Raw genomic sequence first — 23,142 nt, 5'->3', positions numbered from 1 at the left:
CGAACAGTACAACGCATCAGAATACAAATATATTTCTTCGCCAATCATCATTCTGCGAAGATGAAATTGTAGTCATCTTCGCCAACAGTTGTAAACGATCATCGCTATGGTGAGGAATGGTTTGCTGATTCGTTTATTCGTCATTCACTTCATAGCTTCCTCGTGCAGTTCATTCGGTCGTTCGATGAGTAGCAAGGTAAGAACGTATGGATAAGACATTCGGATGAACACGGATTGGCCGTCGGCTTCATTCGTGGGTGAATATCAACAGCAACTTGAATATAAGAGCGAAGAACGATATGGGACGAATGCAGCTGATTCATATTCACCGTGCTTCGTTGCGAAGAAGATTCTAAAGCAACATTGTCCCGAACATCCAAAAACGCATCAACGGTTTCATCAAAACGAGTTGGAATTTACAATCTAGCAAATTAAATCCAATTGTTTCTACCACTTATTCAAAATTGAATTATCACACAGTAGAACCGCAAGAGGTTGCTACATCTAGGCGTTCAAATGATCAAAGACAATGTACTTATGATCAGATAACGACAGTTCGAGCTCATTGGGTACGAGCCAGTTGGCCAATTCATGCGTAATACAGTCAGAGTAGAAAGTGACATCTAACACCTCTTCTCTGCCAGATCGTGCAAATGTTGGGTGATTTGCAACATTAAGTAAATGCACGATCACGCAGTGGAATGCTTCGTCCGGCGGATAACTGTCGACTTTTAGAAGTTCGGCAAGGATTCCGTTATTCCCAATAGCTATTACCGTTTTGCAGCTCTCGAGTAGCCCTCGTCTAGTGTGGGTTGATTCAGGTAATAAACAGTGGAGTTTTTCTAAATACTATGCTTAAACGTTATCGGGGAACACTAACGTTGAATCGCAAAAAAATATTAGACGTTGAAGAAGAAAATCTGACTGCAAATAACGAGTAAAGATTATTAGAGCAGTTCAAAAGAGTCCTGGAGTCTCTGGGCGTAGTTTTTCCAAAAGGTTCACAACGGCGTACAGTAATGCTCAGCGAATCTGTTTGCGAGAAGGTTTTCGGTCATAACATGTCAGCATACATCTCAACAGGATGCTGAAGCCAAAAACCAAGCAAGAAAGCTGTACCGGCGATGAACGTTTGATCTTACGTAAAAATGGACTGTGGACAAAAAATTGTACGTAGGAGAATTTTCCAGGTTTGTTCTAAATTGTCGTCACAGACAAATTCGTCAGCGAGTTGATGATTTGGCAAGATATCTGCAGTTGTGGAATTACAAACAAGTTTTCATCACTAGAGTGCCTATAATTGGACAACTCCTGAGAGAAATTGGCCTTTCATTCAATCATACGAAGGTCCCATATGAAGTTCCGTTTCCTTGCTGTTCTGTGGTAATCTGGTCTGATAGCGTCGTTTGAAGTTGAAGATTGTCTTGACTAAGAAGGAAGAATGATGCAGTAGGACTGTTTGAAAATATATTCATCATTCGAACTTTGATGTCCAATTCAGGGAGGATGTTTTCGTCAACGAAGCGCTGTGCTATTTATATTTTCTTCAATGCTTCCTCAAGCACTATGATTTTTAACAATTTGAATCTGCATCTCATCGAGACTTTCTATATTAGTGAATGCTATACTTTGTTGACATATGAGTGACATTGATATTTTAGAAATCAATTTTTAAATGTTACACATTGTGTTCCATGCATTACGGACAAAGCATGGAGGTGAATATTAGATGTCTCTGATAACCGTTCTTCGAATGTAAAAGACAACTCGTAAAATTATATCTTGGGCACGTACTGAGTCATATATCATAACATTCGGGCCCGTGCGCAGAAAATTCCCAAGGGGAGGGTTTGGATTTTTTTCTTATAAAAGAAAGGTGTAGAAACTTTGAAGATTTTTTCCGAGGCCTGCAGGGCCGAGTCTTGTTTACCAATCGATTCAGCTCAACAGATTGGATAAATGTCTGTTGTCGAGAAGGAATATTCAACCGACACCTCTGCCTGCTGGCTCGTGGTATTGTCGGATTGGTTTATAGTAGTTAAATCTACCAACTAAACCTAAATTTCTTGTATCCCGTAATCCTCATGCATGCGAGGCCACCCTTAGGTGCTACTGCAGCAAGTATTGTGCTCTTGCTCTTTTTTATTTTATGTTAATCGTTCATGTTTTTTTCCATTGCTGCTTTTTCTTGCCTGCTGTCCAACCTTCGAGGTATATCTGACCTGCTTGGTCTGCTGAAAATACCGTCACCTGTTAAGACACTAACCGATTCGGAGGAGTCGACCATGATGATTACATCTCTTTATAACCCCCTTCGCAGGGTTTCTTTTCGTTCTTGGCACTAATCGTTTCTATTTGTCTGGTACTGAGAGTTCCTCGGCGGCGGTATTCCTCCTGATACAGACGCTGGGATAGATTCATAGTTACTGTGCATCTATGCTGAAGATTAATTTGGGCTACTCGAACCATGGTCGATCAGAGCATTGCACATTTCATCACTGGCACTTATTGTACAGCTACCAGAAGATACCAAACATGTTGCCTTATAATCGCCTATAGGGAACCCCGATGTGGGCATTAGTGACATGGCCATCATTTGAGTCTCACGATTTGCGAAAAAACAAATGTCCACTGTGTAAGAGATTCGCTTAACACAGCAAGGACAATACCCACGACATTCCGTGCGCGACTGGCATATTTTAATCATGCCAGCCATTGAGTCCTCGGCAAGCAAAATTCCAAATATCTCGACATTTATCGCATTTTGGAAGTTTTTTGTTAAATGAGTTTTGATTTAAAACGATACTTAGAATAATATTTGTAAAAAAAATAGTGTTGTATGTCAATGAGTGGTATGTGTAAGACATGTCTCATCACACTGATAGGTGGATCGGTTTTTACCGATAATCACATTCAAAATGTTTTTCTGCTTAGGATTTTGTTAACAAAATACAAAAAATTCTTTATTTTTGCAATTTAACTTTTAACATAAATATTAGATGAATATTTTTTTCAGTGTATATTTTTGTACCTTCTCAGAAAGTTTTGCTGTATATTCCTTGTTTGGACGAGAGTCTTTCTTTTTTCCTTTCTTAAGGATTTTTTTATGAACGTGTCCACTGGAAAACAGACTGAGAAAGAATGACCGGAACGGTGAGAATGAAGAAACGGTGAAAATTCACCTTAATTAGAAACGCAACGCTGAGAAAAGATATGTTTTCAAACAGGAATCGAACCTGCGATCTCCCAGTCTCTAGTTGGGTGCGTTAACCGCTCCGCCATCGAGGAACTGTGATGATGCCATCACATGTTCCCAACAGTTCTTGTGATCACCGCTGCCGCCTCCAATACCTCCTAATTGACCCTTCGACCCCCAATGTCACCCATAAGCAGATCGTCACCTCTCCCTCTCACCGATCGGGCCAAATCTCTCTCGTTATCTATTTTTAGGTCCAGTGGACTGCGCTCAAGGCTTGAGATATTTATTATCACTGTTTGCCCCCATTTCCTAACTCAGTCGCCACCAGACAGTTGGCAGTGAAAGAGCTATAGAGGGGTATGTTGATGTCTGCCCTCAAAGCCCAAAGAAAGGAAAAAACAAAGACTCACGTCCAAACAAGGAATATATAAAATTCCATCAACGACTGGATTTGTCGCTAGCTTCTGCCGATGGGCTTTGAGGGCAGACATCAACGTACCCCTCCATAGCTCTTGGGAGCTGTGGGAGGCATTGGGGGTCGATGGGTCAGTTAGGAGGTATTGGAGGCTGCAGCGGTGATCACAAAAACTGTTGGGAACATGTGATGGCATCATCACAGTTACTCGATGGCGAGGGGGTTAACGCACCCAACTAGAGACTGGGAGATCGCAGGTTCGATTCCTGCTTGAGGACATATCTTTTCTCGGTGTTTCCAATAAAAAGGTGAATTTGCACCGTTTCTTCATTCTCACCGTTCCGGTCATTCTTTCTCTGTCTGTTTTCCAGTGGACACGCTCATAAAAAATCATTAGGTTTTGCTGTTTAAAATACAGTAATCGAACAAAAAATGAAATTAATGCACGTAGACAAGCCCTTTTAAAAAATTACCCTTCAGTTAAAATAATCTTATTGACTGTGAAAAATGTTCAATCTTCCATGACGGTGAAGCGTGTAAAGTTTCATCGGAATCTAAGTTGGCCGATCACTATTTTAAAGATTTTCGGGCGGATCTTCGTGGGATTCCTCAAATACGACGAAAAATTCACCATCCGGCATTCAAATTACCCTAGTATCCTTTGCCTGCTACCAAAACATCAGTCCCATACTTGTACAACCAATATCAATTGAGTTGGTTTCGCAGCATATGGCACGTCTCGAGGCGACCAACCAGCACCGATGGCAACAAGATACACCGGCGATAGCGAGCAACGTGCGCGATGAAACTCACAGAGCGAAATGCCAATATCCAGCCGGTTCAAGCTCAACTCGTCGCTGACAAGCGCCATTTTGCCAATTTTTCGAGAAAAACGATTTTTAAAGTTTGAGATTGATTATCTTGAAACTTATAAATGGTATAAACAAATCAAAGAAGACAATTGATGCTTCTATCTATTCGGTATTAATCTCTCAACTATTACGAAAATCGGTTGACTATGTTGCGAGTTTTTACTATAAATGTAAACAAAAGTGCCATAGGTGTGTATTGATAACAAAATTTGTATGGCGTGGCATAATCGTGTATGGAAATTTTTCCATAGAAAAAAATTATCAATTATTAACTTTTATTCATATCTTTGGCTTCATTTAGTCTAGAAACAATCGGTGAGATGCATTTTGAAGAAAGTGAGTCTGGGATTCTAGAAAAAATAGTTATTTTTGGTTACAGTGTTGCCAAATATGCTATGTTTCCAGTTTAAAACTTAAATTGCATTTTTCTCACAATTCGTGCATTTTTGTTTTAAAAATGATTATGCCATTGTGTTTCTCAGATAGTTTTACATATAAAAACATCTTGTACATCACGATAATTTTGAAGCAAAAAATTAAAAATTTCTTAGCACGTTTCTCGCATTATCTCAGTAATTGAGCAGAATTTCAAAATTCTGTAAACGCCACTTTGTAGAGATTTTTTAGACTAGTAATGTTCAGTTTACTCCAAAATGGCATTTGTCATAAGATAGCACAACAGCGACGAACTACGAGAGCGATGAACAAGCGCAGGTAACAATGTTCCACCCATGCGCACAGTGTCGGCTAGCCGGACAAAATCTCAAAATTTTATTTTGGATTTTCCATGATTTAACATTTTTCTCTGTTTCTAAATAGGTTAAATAAAGTCTTCTCAAAATATTAAGTCTCGAGGACGAAAAAATGAGTTTTTACAGAACTTCAAAGGTGAAATAGATGATCAATTCTGGAAACACTATATACAAACCTGTAATATTCAGATGAATATATCTTTTAGTAAAGATTCCTATTAGGGTCAAACTGGTATCATTTGAAAGGTTATTCATTTGACTTATACTTACCATTCGATTTAGTCGATAAAAAGCCATTCTTCTCGTGCATTAAACTAAAATTATAATGTTCAAACTGGCTGTACTTTTTTTTGAAAAAGTTCGGAAAGATCGCTTGTAGTTAATGACACTTAAAAAATGGTGTATGAGGTATGAAAAATGGTGATTTTTCATATGTCTGAAGGAGACGCATGGTAGTGTTTGATTACCCAGGGTTCATAGTATAATTTATAAATGTCTCTCAGCATTATCAACGATTGAAAAAATGTGTATTCTGCTATAAATTTACTACACCAATTTTTTTGAAAATGAATTTTCAGATATAGTGCACTTCATATACGTAAATGTTGAATTTTCGAACCACCCTAAGTGCCAAAATTTTGAGGCAAAAAAAATTAAAAAATAACATAAAATATGAATGCAGTGCCACAAAATTACCATAATGTTAATTTTTCAACCAATTCGGGCCACTTTTGAGGTTTTGTCCGACTTTTGTATGGAAGGTTATAGGGATTTTTTTTTAATTTATTTTCGTTTATTTGATAAGGAACGTTTGCGTTAGCTTAAAGGTGCCATTTTGGTAATAGGGGATGTTGAATATAATAGAAGCACAGCGCGAATTAAAATTGCAGCCTGCTTAGGTATTTATCCAGGGCTGGCAATGTTCTAGCGGAATATAGTACTTAAGCCCCGTAGTCCACGTAAGATGACAGAATGTATTTTGAATAAGTTATAAGTGATACCAGATATGACGAAAATGTCACTAATCGGCATCAGTATGACCCTAGTAGTTCTCACCTATCACCCAAATCAGCGCTGTAATCGTGTAACCAATGCCAGTAAGAAAGCCGCTCAGAGCATGAAGGACATTTCTGTATGATTTGCGAGCCAACTTAAATGCTTCCGATCCGTCCCTGTATCTATGCGATTCCAAGCTCTTCTAGGTAACTTTTTTCAATCGAACAAATTTGGCATTCCACCAAGGGGTTCCTCTATAGCTCGAAGTGGACTAACCTCTTGATTTGCTGCTACTATAAGTAAGTCTTTGTTATCCACGACCTCATCCAAGTCAGTTGAAAATTCAATCGTCGGAAGATACCCATGAAACCTGGTCGGCAAACCCTCTAGGTAGAGGTCCCAGTTTATAACGAATCGTTTAAATGATCACAGACTATTTCTTTATGACCAAAGAACGACAGTTCGAGCTCGTTGACTACGAACCAGTTCACCAACTCATGCGTAATACCGTCAAAGCAGATAGTTACATTATTTTTTTGTTTTTCGCAGGGAGCTAATGCGCGGGATCTTATATGAATCCGCCATTTTTGAATATTTAAAAAAATGATTTCATAGTTTGGATTTGTAACTAAATACATGTTAAAGATGATTGACCTACATCATTTCTTTATTTAATGTTTTTAATTCAATGTTCTCCTTAGGAAGAGATATAGCAAAATACAAAATATGGTCGAGAAAGCCGGACCGTGATTCGATCTTACCAGAATCACACCAGAAAACAGAATGGCTGTATTAACGAGAGATCATCCCTCAATATTTGCATTTAAACCCTAGTTGTGTTTCCTGTGTTGTGACTTTACGTCTGTGTCGTAGTCGAGTCAGCTGCAATATATTGATGAGACGTTATTTCATGCATTACTACACATTTAACTCTTTCTACAAGAACGAGCTCGAAATAATTACAATTTTTTGCTTGATCACGCCATTCTGTGTGAATACACCGAATTAGATTCCTTCGCTATATTAAAAAGCACGCCAATTAAATAAATGATTACACTCTTATAATTAAAATTTTTATCAAAACATTTCCTTATATTTAAAAAATGAAATTTGGGGCGAAGGAATGTATCACTTCTATTGCTGTACCAGGTGAAAGTTCTCTACATCAGATTGTTGGACCAATTTAAAGTAATTAAAACATGCCCAATGGACATAGCCCATTCGCAATCGTTAGATTCTTTCACTAAAATAAAGCACACAACTCTTCCAAAATTTGGTACCAATCTACTCTCATGCTACTTGACCACAGCGCCGCACAAGAGCAACAATTCAGCATAATCTCATCCAACGCTCCGTACTTGGTTAACGATAAAACCAATCAGTTTATAATCATCATTCAAATTAATCTATCCTGAATACACACGCTATCTAACACATCCAACCTATCAGTCATGATTCCTCTGTTTTACCACTTAATTGATTTGGCCATCAAATATCTTTTCGAGGTGTAAATCAAACGAGTCAGCATCCGACGTCGTCATCATCTTCGCCCGCGGAAGGAACACGAGTTGGTGATCATCTCAATGCGTTTGCGCTACCAACTTACTCCATAGGTCATGAAGTCTAGAAGAATCGCTATGATCGGTACATGATGTACAATTAAAACGCAGTACATATAGAACTAACCTGCCAAAGAAACACCATTCTGATGATTATAATCAGTTCCCGCAAGCTCCTCCGCTCTCACTATCCGTTCCCGTTCGTTCATCAGCACAAAGTTTCCCATCAGCAGACAAATCAAAACAAACCCTGCCACGATGCAGTAGTGTCTCATTCTAATTGAGCGAACTGCTTCTTAACCGCATTCAGTGCCAATAAGCCACAAAAACCACGTGCGTGACCCCAGCTCGACGCTCGACCAAATTACTACATCCAGCACGGTTCGAATCGAAACTGCATTGAACTTGGATGAGCGACACGGAAAACGTTGAATTCAATTTGAAAGGGTCATCCACCACACACACACGGAACTAGGAACACAGCAGTGCAGTGATTTGCCGAAATGAGTCACTTAAGGTGTGCGTGTTTGACCGCTGTGTTTGCTCTCGGTGGCGCTCGCCGGGCGTCTACTGAATAATCCCCGTGCGATCGCGTCAGGCTCAACTTTTTTCTTTCTTTCAGGGTAGATGAGCCAATATTTATCTCATTAGTCAGTATGTCACACTATTTCGTTGATAACTCAACAAACGGTCGCTGCATTTCGCTTAAATAGCTTTCAACGTCTTTGCCTCGTTCATAAGAAGCATTACAATGAAAAATCAGGCCTGGAAAATGTAAAATGTATATACGTTTGAGTGAAGTAAAAAGTCGAATACAACGCACCCTTATTCATCCTACCATTTAAGCTAATGCTTAAATGTTCAGATGGATGGGATGAATATAGGTGCTAAAACGAATTAGGGAACTGTTACCCTACAAACGCACGGTTAAGCGTCGCAGGTTGAATCGGTCAGTCAGAATAGGTAATTCACGTTTCGTTCGATTGTGTCCAACGGCACGGTACAAAAGTGTTTGGAATTACTAAATTGTTTTCATTACGGGTCGAGATTTGTAGTAGGTATGTAGTCGCAACAGATTCAACCGCTCGCTTGTAAGGGTAACTAGCATTGGAAGTGACTACATTTGCTGCAGAGTTCGGCGTTAACCCGCTTTTGGAAATTACTCAGTTTCGATTTGAGATCAATAAGGAAGTTAGCTATTCTTAAAACCGAAAGTCTGATGAAAATGAAATTCAATAGCAGTCTATGGACACATTATACATTTCATTTAAGACTAAATTTTTTTAAATGTTTTCAGCACTCTTCGAGAAACCAATGTATGTTTGTCTATCGTCCAGTAGTTTAAGGCACACCTTTTAAAACACTTCTTCCTAAATCTGAACGGCTAATTATAAAGGTAATATTTCCCTATAACTGTCTATCTAACGATCTAATTATTCCAACTGGCGAATCCAGGGAGGCACGTGCTCCCCTCCCACATTTTCATCCAGAAGTTGTTTTGAAAAACTTATTTACATTTCCTTCTGACATACGTAGCTGATTTTGAGCATTCTGGACACGGTGTCTTTTTTTAACAACTTTATGCAAAAAAAATCAGCATCCGTCGGGGGTCTAGAGCAAATTTTTTTTTAGGTTTTTTTTCGTAAAAACATAGATTTTACAATGGAACTAGTTCATATTTCTGCTCCTAGATGGTGCTTTAGACATTCGAACAACACTAAAGGTAGAAATCTGATAGATTATTTAATTGTCTACAACTTTGTTACCAACTATAGGAAAACCGATTTGAAATTATCCCGAAAAGTAGTTTAGTATTTTAACGAATTCTAAGTCTAAGTTAGTTTCACAGAAGACCTAGTGGATTGTCAATTCACAAGCACTTTTTTATTTGTTAAATAGTTGTTTTTAGTTCAATAGTGAATTCAGCGGAATTTGAGAGCTTGGAAAGTCTCATATTTTAGCTGAAAATTATAATTCCCTGATACAGGGCACCATTCATATTTTTGGGATGAGAAGTTTTAGATAAGTGTTGACCAAACAAGTATGATATTATTATTCTTTTCATGATAGTAAGTGATTCCTCCCACAGAAACAGATTTTTCAATTACGTATGCCTTCTTTTTCATTTTTTCGATTGTTCTCAGAGATGACTGATAACTATTCTTACTTGAATGTCCTATTCTGTTAGCATCTGCGTATAAACTTGACTTGTCCTGAACTTTATATTTGAACAAACTAAATGAAACTTTTAACGCACCATTGCAATATTTCGGGGATTTCATTGCAACGCTTGGTTAAAAACGCTGATTATCCGTTTTCACAATTAACTCAATGTGACAAACAGTGAACAAAAAACTTTGAGTTTTTCGATCAAGATAATTTTTTTTGGATATATTCGAGGACTTCTATGTATATATTAGAGATGGTCGGGTTTCAATTTTTTTGAACCCGAACCCGACCCGAACCCGAGAGCTTGAAAATTGAAAAACCCGAACCCGACCCGAGCCCGAAATTTTAAAATTTGAAAAACCCGCACCCGACCCGAGCCCGAAATTTTCAAAATTAGAAAACCCGGACCCAACCCGTACCCGAGAATAAAAATTTTGTAAAACCCGAACCCGACCCGACCCCGAGAATATTAAAATTTGAAAACCCGAACCCGACCCGACCCGAAAATTTTTAATTTGAGAAACCCGATCCGAACCTAACTTGCTAATATGGAGAATCCACCAAAGATCTCGAAGATTTTTAATTTTAGGCACCCTAGGGTCATCTTAGAATAGTAGAGTCACTCGAAGCTGAAGTAGCACCATACGTGTTGAATTAAATCTTCCTATGGCAAAACGAATCACTGGCCAATAGAATCCTCATATCTATTTGCTATTATTTTAAAAAGAAAAAAAAATGCTATTATTGTACGTCGAATTTGTAATGTTATGAGAAACTTACAAATCGTCGATATCTTAACCGGAAAGTAGAATAAATCGGTCACTAACTCATGGGGAAACAAACAACTTAATGGTAACAGTTTCAAACAACCTTGCCCGTCGTACTTAACCAAAAGTTCTAAGTTTGTATCAAAAACCATTCCTGCAAGGCAGTTTTGTATGATTTATCACATGTATTAAATTAGCTATGGTAATTGGCCACAGCAGTACCACCAAATTTGTGATTTCAATATATGGAAATTGCGAAATCGTCCCCGGGCTACAACGCCCTTTTTAGTCAATGGTTACAGTTTATTTTAACTGCAAGCAATCTTTATCATAAATCAATTTGATTGTTACTAAACTTCCACTAAAGCAGGTACAACCTATTTGTTGCATTTGACCAACTTAACAGTACCCGCTTAAAGTTTCTTTGGGGTACAAATGTACCCCACAAAACCGTTTACGTTAATGTTTTGTCATGTTTACATAATTCCGAAAACATTATTATATCTTGTTTTAAAGGCAAAACATCGATACATAGTAAGCGAAAAACTTGTGTAAAATTGTATGTTTTAGAATGAAACTATCCAATTTAATTATAAAATTTAATAAAAATTAGGCATATTAGAGCAATTTAGTTCTGGGGTACGAATGTATCCCACAAAACCGTTTACTTAGAGAAAAAGTCACGAAACCGTTGTAGGGTTAATGGCCAATTATTATTCAATATGTAGCAAAAAAGTACTACCATTAAGTGCACTCGCCAAACCCACTGTTCGATTTCTGGCGACTGTCAAAACGAGCAATCAGGAGCCGATCAATAGATTGGTTTTTATTGTTTCTACTTCCCGCAGATTTCTACTCGCTTTGCTTTAGATACTATTTGCTGTACGCTTTAGCTGAGTTTTACGCGTTTACCCTGACCGCGGCCTAAGTATCGGTTTTAAAGTACCTGTCGAAATTAATATTTTAAAACAGAAAGTTGAACTAATATTTTCCGATTAATTCCTGTTGACTTGATTTGTTACTAATTATCATGAAAAATAAATCGCAAAGAAATTTTAGATGTGAAACACGTATTAATGAATGCTCTCTCATGAATGTTCTTTTAAAACATAAAATAATTCAGTCAGTCTGAAGAGACAGAATTTTATATAAGAATGAAAAAATAATATATTTGGGCACCAGAAAATACGACGAATTCTAGCGATTTAAAGGTGCTACCATTTGGTAAGGTTATATGTGTCTTCCATTCGTATCACGAAGAATAAAAAGAGATTGGGTTTTGTGTATAGACAGCGTCAAGAAATGGTTGGGTTGTTTTGTTCAAAACCCGAACCCGACCCGACCCCGACATTTTCTAATTTGAAAAACCCGAACCCGACCCGAGCCCGAAATTTCAAAATTTTCAAAACCCGGACCCGACCCGAGCCCGAGAATTTCAAATTTGAAAACCCGGAACCCGACCCGAACCCGAAAAGCTTCAATTTATAGAACCCGAACCTGACCCGAAACCCGTCGGGTTCGGGTCGGGTCCGGGTTTCGGGTCTAAAAACCCGAACCCGACCATCTCTAGTATATATGGTTATTGTTGTACTCAAATCATATTTTGTTTTCAAAAGTAATACATATCGCATAATCTAGGATCAATTTAGTAACGATATCTCGCATAATTGATAGGAAATGGCCGTAAAATCCAACTGCCACAATATGCTTTGCGGAGAAAATTTGAATAAATTGTTTCACGCTAACCACTAATTTGGACAGTTATTGCTGTGGTTTGCGTTAAATTAGAAACGGTGTGTCCCAACATTTCGTCTTGAACGGAATTATAATAGCTGACTTAAGCGATCATAACCTAAATTATACGACGTATGGTCCTTTCTAAAACATAAATGTAAGCAAACCCTTGTAACCAAGCAGTTCCGATGAATGGTAGTCCCTTCGAACCTATTGGGAAAGATTACAAACCAAAAGCACAAAGAGTTTTCTGACTCTGCCAAACATCCTTTTTTTTCAGAAGTTCAATTAGAATTGCCAACGTAATGAATCCCGTCAAATATTTTCATGCCACTAAACCCAATTATTTTTTTGGTATTGTAATAAGTGCGAGAAAACATATTTCCAAACCACTAGGCCTCGTGTGAAACTATCTTAGTTAAAATCTTAAACAACTTTTCCGGATGATTTCAGATCAATTTTTAGTGGTCAACAAACTTGTAGACAATTAAATTTTCTATCAAATTCTCACTTTTAGTGTTGTTCGAATGTATAAAGCGCCATCTAGGGACAGAAATATGAACTATCTCCAGTAGTAAAACCTATATTGTTATGAAAAAAACTTCAAAAAAAAGTTGCTCTGGACCCCCCGACGGATTATTTTGATCTTAGTTTCAAATGAAAGGGGAAAGTCCTTTCATTTGAAACTAATTCTTTCATATTCCGAAGTTTCAGAGATGCTGATTTTTTTGCATAAAATTGTTCTAATAAATACACCGTGTGGGTTTACAATTCCAGTACATGGAGTCAGGCATTACGTTATTGGTCAGGCATGTCGCAATCTCATCACTCGAACATCGTTGAGAACATCTGTCCAGGCCCGATGAGAGGAGGGGGGGGGGTCAGGCAAGGCAATTGCCCTGGGGCCCGGATCGTATTTGGGGGCCCGCGTTTTTACCCAGAAGATGGGCGAACACATCCGGAATTCATAGAAGAATTAATAGTAATTTCTTTGTTATCATTCGCCTTATTTAAACTGTTATATAATGAAAGCTTAAAAAAATGAAAACTTTATTTGATAGTTGACATTTGTTAAAACAAACGTTCTTAAGGGTCTTCTTAGTTGTCTAATTTCTGCACAAGATAAAAGTTGTATTGCTTGAACCGGCGGAATACACTACAAAATATTGAGAAGCCTATTCAAAGTGTTTTCGAAGAAAGCAATAGAGCGTCAAACAGGAATGCGAGCGCATGGACAAACGCATCCGTCCTCTTCTACGTTAGCTTCTTCGCTGGTGGTGCCGGTTGTTGGCTTGGAGACACTGGGCGCGATTGTTGTTGAGTGTATATTTGTTTCTGTCAGATCCGTAGACATTGGTTTTGTAGCCGTTTGTGGTTTGGCATAAGATAATGGTGTAATATTTACGGTTATAGTTGGGAGGCTTTTCTTAGCCGCTTTTGCACAATGTTGTCTGTTGTGCAGTGTCTTTTTGCACAATTTGTGCAACGGAATCTACCATGGGTACATAACCAGTGTTGTCTGATGAATAGTCCCATTTTCGGTTGATCCACATAAAATTACGATTAAGGAGTTGGTGTGTACGGAAGCATTCTCACCACAAGAACAACGTTAGGGACGCCCGGTAAAACGCGTAGTTTTAGCTGTTACGGAGGCCAGTTTTCCGTACCTTTACATAAATTTTTTAGTCATGATGTCAGGGGTGTGTGAATATAATTCCTGTAAGCGCATCTCTCTAGAGACCTTGCCTATATATACGTGAATGATGTTGTAAACGTTGCAGCTTTCATTGGTGTGTTGCACGTTATTCCGCGAAACAAACGACTGTGTTTCTTAATGTTTGATCTGGTGCATTTGCAGGGTATTTACTTCTCACGGATTGAGCACAATCTGCACGTTTAGTAATTGTTTCACTTCCCGAGTAGCTGGTCTTACAGAACATATCCAAAAATCAATAGCAACACATTCGTCTGTAGTCGTTTTTGCCGTGTATCTATAGAGGAACGATTTTTAGCTTCTATTCTGGGCGAGATGAGAAGGTAGACTGATCTTAATTAACCGGTGATTAAAATGTATAATTTTTATATTTTTGTATTGTGCTATAAAGCACGTTCAAGGAATGTATTGTGTTGAGATAGAACAGTGATGTATGGCCTCACCAATGGGATATCTATAAGAACCCAATTATAATGTGCAAAATAAAGAAATCAGTTCAGTTCAGTTCAGCCAAAACCAGCAGTAGTCGGTTGCCTGCTGTGCTCGCAGTTGTTTAATTAACGTCTGATTACTGCGTTCTGTGTCTATTTTGTTGTCGGGTCCTACATATTCTCACAGCATATCAAAACCGGCTCCTACGTTAGACATGTCACATTGTTTATTAACAAAACTTGGATAAAAATTATGATTAGAAACGGTTCCCTTGGATTCAATATGAGATAAAAACAAAAGCACGCATCAGGATAAAAATACAAGCTGCGGTTAATGCCGTTAGTCGATGAGCAAACTCGGTCGGCTTCAACATCGCTGTAAGCAAGAGCATTATAACCCATTGCTGTGGATCTCACCACATAGCCACTGACAGACCGGCCATTTTTAACGGATCAGTAATTCCGTTTCGGAAAGAACCAAAAATTTTAGGAGTCACTCTGGACAGGAAAATGACGTGCATACCTCACTTTCGGCAGATCAAGAACGACTGCCAAAGTCGAAAGCGCTTAGTCATCCGAAGTGCAATCGTAAAACCGCTCTAAACATATCACAAGCAATCATTAGTAGTAGAATCTTCTACGGTATAGAAATGACTAGTGGAAACTTAGAGGGACTCATAGAATATTTGACCCCAGTCTATCACGGAGCGATTAGAATGGCATCAAACTTACTACCAAGCACCCCAGCCGAAGCTGCATGCGTTGAGGCTGGCATGCTCCCCTTTCGATGGGCAGCAGCTGCGACGGTGCTCAGAAGAGCTCTTGGATTCCTTGAACGGACATCAGGAAATGAGTGTTTGCTGCAAAATATAGCCAACGATATCTACGAAAAGTACTCTGGGAATCTACTACCAATCATTGCCCGGCGGCATAGAAATTGGCCACGCTCCTGGTCGGACAGAGGTCCCAACATCGACATCAGTTTGTCGCGGAAAATCAAGGCAGGAGATTCCCCCAAAGCATCTGAATATCGAATTCTCATCCATTTCGACAATAAACCTGACAATAGTTAGAGATGTGAACAGATGCATTTGTACTGATAATATCCCCTTTGACCAGTTTTTGACATCTGTCAACCCAACCAGCGAATCACGACTGTACAAAACTTTCAACAAAACCGTACCATAACATAAATTTATAATATTTTTGAATATATGTATTGAATTTATGGTTTTATTTTTCCATGATTTGTAGTTTGCGTTCGCTGCATTCAACTAATGTATAGAAATTGATAGGTCAAAACGATGAATATAAAGATATTCACTAAATAGTGAAAATACATATTGTTGAGAATTATTATGTTGTCTATTGTTTGAGATGGACAACTCTATTTTATATTATTCTTATTGAAAATTATTGATTGTCTACCTGTTCAATAATGAAAAAATAAATAAAATTGGTCAACAAACCACTGAGACATGACCTTTTTGAAGTAAACATTCCAACTTTTAATCAGTTTTAGACAACTCTAGTTAGACAACTCTATTTTCATATTTTTTCAGTGCAGTATATAAATAACTCGTTTTGCACATTATATTTAGAATATTAAATGGTAAGGTTTTTCTTTAAAACGGCGACACGTATAAACGATCTAAATATTCCATGGACAAACATGGATTCATGATTGAAATCTGGTAGAAAACCCATCTATAACCGCATACCGCATTCAAATCGTTGTAACATTCGATTCCGTTAATGAAATATTTTCAAACTTGCCGGGGACAGCAAACTGCGTCAACAAGATCTGGAAGACCGACATTCTTAGCATTTTATTTTATTATATTTACTTATTGTAAAAAATTAAAAGATCCACGGCTCAGTTGTGCTAACGCATTGAGCCGTTTCAAATAAATCTTTAGTTTAAACAAAATTAATCAAATGAATCAAATGAATCAACTGAATCAAATGAATCAAATGAATAAAATAAATTAAATGAATCAAATTAATCAAATAAATCAAATGAATCAAATGAGTCAATTTAATTTAATGAATGCAGTGAATACAATGAAAAGGATAAAAAAATAAAATGAATGGAATGAACAAAATGAATAAAATAAATAATAAATGACAACAAAATGAACTGAATTGATAAAATGAATAAAAAGAAGAAAATGAGCGGAATAAAATGCATTGATTGAAATGAAAAATTAAACGATGTTAAAAGGTTAAATTAATAAAAAAACAAATTGTGTCAAATAAATTATTTGGATGAAATGAATAAAACTGCAAAAATAGATTAATAAAATGAAAAAACTGAACAAAAAATAAGATTGGAAAAAATTCATAGAATACATAGAATGAAAACAGTTCATGAAATTAGTTAAATGAACGATATGAATAAAAGAATAAACTGATCAGAGTGAATCCAAAGAATGAAATGAATAAAATAGATATAATGAACGCAGATGAACAAAATGAATAAGAATATGTTGAATGAAATAATTAATTAAAATGCAATGATCATCTATTCAAAGTAAAAATTCATTTTTGAATAAAGAAAATGAATAAACCGGATTGTACGAATTTGTAAACCACTTCTTCAGAAAGTTATTATATGTTTTTGAAAATCATATCTTGTGAGAAAAGGCTTTTTAATATACAATGGACTTTCTAGTGCTTCCATCCTTTTTTTTGTTTTAGTCTTTTCGGTTTGTTAAATTGTGGCAAGTTTGGAATTACCTCAACGGTAAAAGTCAGATTTTTTGGCGTGTAGAACATTAGGTGCACGACTCGACAACATGTTTAATGTCGTGATAGCTGTCATCGCAAGCGCAGATAACACTCTAATGATTGCCACCCGAAGGAAGTCACGACCTACATCCTTCCTTTTTAAACAAGGTTGGTTGATGCCTTTGGGATTCCTAAACTTTCATTAGGGACCATTCATAAATTACGTAACGCAAAAATTGCCCAAAATTGACTCCCCCCTCCCCCCATGTAACAAATTGTCACAAATTACTTTATCCCCCCTCCCCTATTACGTAACAAATTCCTTGAAAATTTTTTTTTCTTCGGTGAAAACATGTTACGTAACGATCCAGCTTACTCCCCCCCCCCCCCTATGTCACAATATGTAACAACTTGTCGAACCCCCTCCCCTCTATAAGCGTTACGTAATTTATGGATGGACCCTTATCCCACGAAATTTACCAATTTTCGAGCGTCCTCTGACAAGAAATACTAAAAAATTCGTTAAAGCTGTGCGATCTTTCACAAATATTACCTTCTAATGAATAAGTGTCCGCCTTCTCATTACCATTCTAATCTAAGGGACCATTCATAAATTACGTAACGCAAAAATTGCCCAAAATTGACTCCCCCTTCCCCCCATGTAACAAATTGTCACAAATTTCTCCATCCACCCCTCCTCTATTACGTAACAAATTCCTTGAAAAACATTTTTTTTCTTCGATGAAAACACATTTCGTAACGATCTAGCTTACTCCCCCCCCTCTCACACAACATGTCACAAATTGTCATACCCCCTCCCCTCTAAAGCGTTACGTAATTTATGAATGGTCCCTAAGTGCCATTTTTCTCATTACCCGGAATAGAACAATGCGAAAGAACTCAAACTAATATTTGTATCAGGCAATCAGGAACGATTTTGACATAAAGAATTTAGGAACGCCCATATTTTCTCCAGGAAAATAAAGAGTGCTTTCCTTGCTCCATCGATCGAAGCGCCTACTTGGAATTGTAACGATGTGGACATGGTCGTATAAAACCATAAGTTTTGTGGGGAGAATGCTTTGCGCGAGAATCTTTGCTGTCAGATAAATTTGTGTATTTGAAGAGCAAATATTACGTTTATTTACATTATTTTATTTTGATCGCGAAACATCTATCATTTGAATGTGAATCTATGTGGAATTCTGTTGTCGCCGATAAAGGATTCTTAGTTCCATGTATTCAGATCAAAGGCCGAATCGAGTACACAGCGTAGGGCCCAGCTGCCAGATAAAATATTGTTTCTCTCGTTAATTCGTTGACGAACCGGTGCCAATAACCACGTTTTTCAGTTTTCATCAAGTTTTTTATTTGCGTTTCTAACGTCGCGAGTGTTCGAAAAAATTTAGGCGATGCGACGTTCAAAAAGTCCTCATATGACACTTTAGCATACAATTATGAGCACTCTCTGATAATAACGGAGTGGGAAACCCTCCATGGTTGTTAGCGCCGGATATTCGTTTCGTCTGACCTTTAATCGCAGTGTAGAGAAACCAGTCAGTCAAAACGTTGGACACTTACACCAGAGGAATTTCTTGTTTTGATTCGATTGTTTCGGATATAGTGGACGCATTGCTCTTTCGATCAATGAGCACACTAATAAGGTAGAGTACAACAATCAATCTAACGTGCTTGGCCGCGCTGGTAGGCATTCGTTTCATTTCCACTGTATTCAAGATGGTCATATTGAAATTGTCACGAATATCATGCAGTAAGATAGATCGATTATCAGCCGGGTAATGAAAAGGCCGACTCTTTAGCAAAGGTGGGCGCATTAGAAGGTTACATCTACGAAAGACCAATTTGCTTCAACGAATTTTACAGTATTTGTCATCAGAGGACACTCGACAGTTGGCAAAACTCGTGGAGCAATGGGGAACGATGGTTACATTCAATTATCCCAAAGGTATCAACGAAACCTTGATTCAGGGGGGTGGATGTGGGTCGGGATTTCATACGTGTAATGTCCCGGCTTATGTCCAATCACTACACATTGGATGCGCATTTGCGGCGTATTGGGCTCACAGAGAGTAGTCGGTGTGCTTGTAATGAAGGTTATCACGACATCGATCACGTTGTCTGGGAGTGCGCTGGGTATTGTGGCGCCAGATCGCAGTTAAAGGATTCCATCCGGGCCCGAGGTAGACCACTCGATGTTCCAGTTCGGGATATCCTGGCAAGTCACGATTTTCCCTATATGTCTCTTATCTACCTTTTTATTAAATTGACAAATATCCTTATCTAGCCCATATCCTTTATTTCTCGTTTTTAGAAGTTCCCTGTCCTTCCTTTTGGAGCACCAGAGTGCCACTATGTGACTGCCGTTACCTTTACCACGCCTGTAAAAATAAAGTCAAAGCGAGAGCAGGTCGATGGTCTGATCACTCTTGAAAAATTCTCCTCCGTCAACCCGATCCTAGGCATCTACCATCTACCAGCCTGAGGCTCTAACTCATGTCACTGTTCTTCTCTTTGCCTGAAAGTTGCAAGTTTTGGTCTTCTTTCCCAGTCATCGTGCTCGCCTACTCCCCCTGTTCCTGATACAACTCCTGCTGCTGTTACAAAAACCAATTTGTATTATATTTCTAGTTTTAAGATAGCCTTGAACCTTTTCATTTTTTTTTCTTTTCCTATCTTGTATATCTAATTGTATTTCTAGTTTTAAGATAGCTGTGAAATTTCTCATAAAAGTTTGTCCCCCTTCTTTTATATTAGCTGTAATTTTTTTTGTAAAAAATAATTATTGTTCAATCTTGTATATCGAATCGCATTTTTAATTTAAGATAGTTGTAAAAATGTTCCTCTCAATATTAAAATTTGTTGTGCATTGTAACCTTTTAGTTTTAAGATATTCAAATTGTAAAAAAAAGAATTTGGCACCGCCAAGCTAACGCATTTGTGCCTATTAAAGAAACAAACTGAATAAAAAAAGATCGGTTATCAGAATGAAGATAACTTTGTCTATGATTCGGATTTAACAAGCGACATTTTCCATACCGCATTTTCCACACCGTGCTTTATTTCTACAATGGGCTCGTTGTTTGCAACGACGGCCCCGCAGTACAAAAAGGCGAACAAATAGACGAGCCCCGTTCAAAAGAACAAATTTTGGAAGAACAAATCCGGCGAAAGGCTCGAAATGAGGCTGAAGGAAAATAAGTTTTTTTACTCCTCGATTTTTGTTGAACGCAATTGCTTGCATACCAGAATTTTCACTGACTGAAGCACAGGGATCTGGAAGGAGCATTCCCTATTTCGCACGGAGACTACACCATCAATCTCTACTTCCCGGGCGGGTACGTAGATAAAATACTTTTTCATACACGGTTGTTTAGTTTTATCACGCGATGTATAGATGATGTTAAATGGCTTGTCTTTGGTCCGAAAGTAGACCATCCAGGGGCCGGTTGAATTAGATATAATTAGCATTGAAAATGAGACTTATCGGTATTATTTTTGCCATCGAAGAGATATTCAAAACGACCTCCACTTCCTTCCCATTAGTCGACACTATCATGCGGGCTTCAGTACCCACGAAAGGAAGGTTTTATAGCAGGGAACGGAAAATTAATGCAACGAAATTAAAAGAATGGAGTAATTGGTACTTAGCTGTGGAACATTTGTAGTATCTGTATTCAACAAACACAACAAATTTTCGGTGAGCCGTCAGATGTACAGCCCTGTTAACAAAGGGTGTTTCCAAATAGCCACCAGATATTATCAGGGAATGTTAATTTTCACTTACACACGCCATGGCTGAACTTTCGTCAGTACTGGGAGAAATCACTCCGAATCTTACTACCCACTCGAGAAAAAGGTGTCCGCTGGTTCTGTACTCAGTATAGAGCATATCTGGACAACGATAAGTTCGAAGACACATTGTACTTGCATCCCCCATCGAGAGTGCAGTTTTTGAGAAGCTTCATTTTCCGGATCTAATTCGTGGATATTTTTGGTCTTTGATCCGTTATTTTTCATGAAAATTCATACCAATACAACGAATGTGCATTTTCAATAGTATCATCACATAAAAGGTGTTCTTAATTTTCTCATGACATATTTGAGCATATGTTTCATTCAAAATTAAATAAAGATACGAAGAGTTTAAATATCGCTCGTGGAATGTCTCATGAAAATTTTCATCGTCAAACATTTATGTTTCCCAGTTAAGCGAAATGTTTTTTTCTGAGAGGGCCATGAATTTCCTTAATTATAGTGTATATACAAACTTTGAATAGAACTGAATTAAATTTGAGTTGATGTAGTTTTCAATGATCACCTCTCTACCCATAATGTAGCGTTTTGCAGGGATACCTCTTTCATCTTGAGGGTGTGAACATTTGAAAATAGTTATAGTTTTCCCATAATGCAAATATTTTGCAAATTTTCTCAGGACTACAAATATTGTATTTGTCGTGTAGGATGTATTATTAAACTTGTTTCTTGTGAGGAATGGCAAATGATGGTTAATGCCGTGACCTTATTTTTATAGGTATATTATGCAATATATTTATTCCTTACATCCTTATTATAATTAATCTAAGTAGAATTTTTGAGCCATAACCAGTATAAATAATCTAAATCTTGCAAAAGAGTTAAATTTTCGCTAGAGTTTTGCAAGGAATAAAAATACAAAATGTTTAATATCTCCGCCACTCGTGAACGGATTTTAACAATCTATAGCTTGTTAGAAAGGTATTTCTATTTATGTGCAGCATGTGGGAATCCCCTCGCTTTGTTTGAAAGTTATTTGCCAAAAACCTGCTGTGCTTTGACAACATCAGCCATATCTCAGTAAGTAAACAACATATTGAAAAACAAAAATAATGGTTCAATTGGTAACGTTAGGCCTTTCATTTGAAACTAGTTTCGTTATGATTGGTTCAGCCACATACACACACACGTACAGACATTGTCTCAATTTGTCGAGATGAATCGATTGGTATATGAGACTCGGCCCTCCGGGCCTCGGAAAAAGTTTTCAATGTTTGAGCGAATCCTATACATTTATTTTGTAAGAAATGTAATAAAAAATAAAGAAAAATGACGGTCTGAACTGCCCCGTAGGGAGGTCTGAATTACCCCTACATTGTAAAAGGATGGAAAAACGTATAGGTTTGAAAATCGTCGTCTAGCGCTGCCAGGTGCAAATGAACCTTTTATGGCACCAAAATGTAGCTGAGGTTTCAAACTAACAATTAGGACTTTTGACCGGTAACTTTTTTCACATCTATCCACCTAAATGGGCGATTCTCTTAAGTAGGTCCAAATAGTCCCGGGCTCCTCTATATTATTTAATATTATTTTTCTGCGTCTAACACAGAAAATTTCATTCTACATTTAGTTTACCCAAATTTAAGGTCGTACTCAAGAATCTCGATTTGGAGAGGGGTTTATGGACGGAATCCGAGAAGTTTTCAAACTATCACACAAGTTACTGAGAAACTATGATACTTGCCAACATTTAGGGGATGAAAATAAAATCAACGCTGATATTCGATCGAACACACCACTGGAAAGACTTCAACTCGTACGCAGACAGTAAGCGAGAAACTTGCTTTCAACCTTTCACAGACCATACTGTTATACAATTTGAACTTGTTTACGAGTTAGCTTTGTAACTTGCATACCCAAAAAACTGCCTGTCTGGCAATATAACAGCTGGTCAGAAATTTTCCTACGCACGCTCAATAATGATTTAATTTGTCGGCGATCTATGATCATGGGCTTAAGTGCTTTATTCA

This window comes from Topomyia yanbarensis, chromosome 2, assembly GCF_030247195.1.
Source record: "Topomyia yanbarensis strain Yona2022 chromosome 2, ASM3024719v1, whole genome shotgun sequence".
Taxonomy (NCBI): Eukaryota; Metazoa; Arthropoda; class Insecta; order Diptera; family Culicidae; genus Topomyia; species Topomyia yanbarensis.
The sequence above is the reverse complement of the archived record's forward strand: the minus strand, read 5'-3'. Positions refer to the sequence as shown.